The sequence below is a fragment of the Mandrillus leucophaeus genome, unplaced genomic scaffold (assembly GCF_000951045.1).
Source record: "Mandrillus leucophaeus isolate KB7577 unplaced genomic scaffold, Mleu.le_1.0 Scaffold234, whole genome shotgun sequence".
NCBI classification, from domain to species: domain Eukaryota; kingdom Metazoa; phylum Chordata; class Mammalia; order Primates; family Cercopithecidae; genus Mandrillus; species Mandrillus leucophaeus.
Window position 1 is genome coordinate 890,004 of NW_012102410.1, and position 1,096 is coordinate 891,099.

Genomic DNA, 1,096 nt, shown 5'->3' on the forward strand with positions numbered 1-1,096 from the left:
AAAAAAAAAAAAAAAATTCAAACAAACAAAAAGTTGGTTAATATCGTGAGTCATCAGGAAAAGGCAAAACAAAACCACAATGGGATACTACTGCACACCTACTACGATGGTTATCATGATCAAAAAAGGATGTTGCGAGGACGTGGCGAAACTGGAACCCTTGTGTAACGCTGGTGGGGATGGAAAATGATACCGTTACTGTGGGAAACAGTTGGGCAATTACTCAAAAAGTTCAACACAGAGTTAGCAAATGACCCAGCAACCCCACTTCTAGGTATGGACCCAAAGGAACTGAATCCAGGGACTGCAACGACATATTCACGAATGTTTCTAGCTGTACTTATTCATGATCATCAAAAGGCAGAAACAGCCCAAAGGACCATCAGCTGATGCGTGCATAAACAAAATGTGGTCCATCCACATGGCGCGATGTTATACAGCTGCAAGTGGAATGAAATTCTGATACATACTGCAACTTAGATGAACCTCAACACCATTATGCTCAGCTGGGTGCGGTGGCTCACACCTATTATCCCAGCACTTTGGGAGGCCAAGGCAGGAGGATCCCTTGAGTCCAGGAGGTTGAAGCCTGGTGAACATAGCGAGACCCCATCTCTACAAAAGAAAAATTTTAAAAATTGCCCAGATGTGGTGGCGTGCACCTGTAGTCCCAGACAATGTGGAGGCCGAGGCAGGAGGATCTCTCAAGCCCAGGAGTTCGAGGCTGCAGTGAGCTATGATCGCACCATTGAACTCCAGCCTCGTGACAGAGCAAGACCCTGTCTCAACAACAAAAAGCAAATATCAAAACAGCCCATTATGCTTGGTGGAAGAGGCCAACACAAATGGTCACATATTGTATGATTCCATTTGTATGAAATATCAAGAAGGCCAGGAATAGTGGCTCATGCCTGTAATCCCAGCACTTTGGAAGGCTGAGGCGGGCAGATCCCTTGAGGTCAAGAGTTCAAGACCAGCCTGGCCAACATCGTGAACTCTGTCTCTACTAAAAATGCAAAAATTAGCTGGGTGTGGTGGCACGCATCTGTACTCTTAGCCACTTGGGAGGCCGAGGCAGGAGAATTGCTTGAACCCG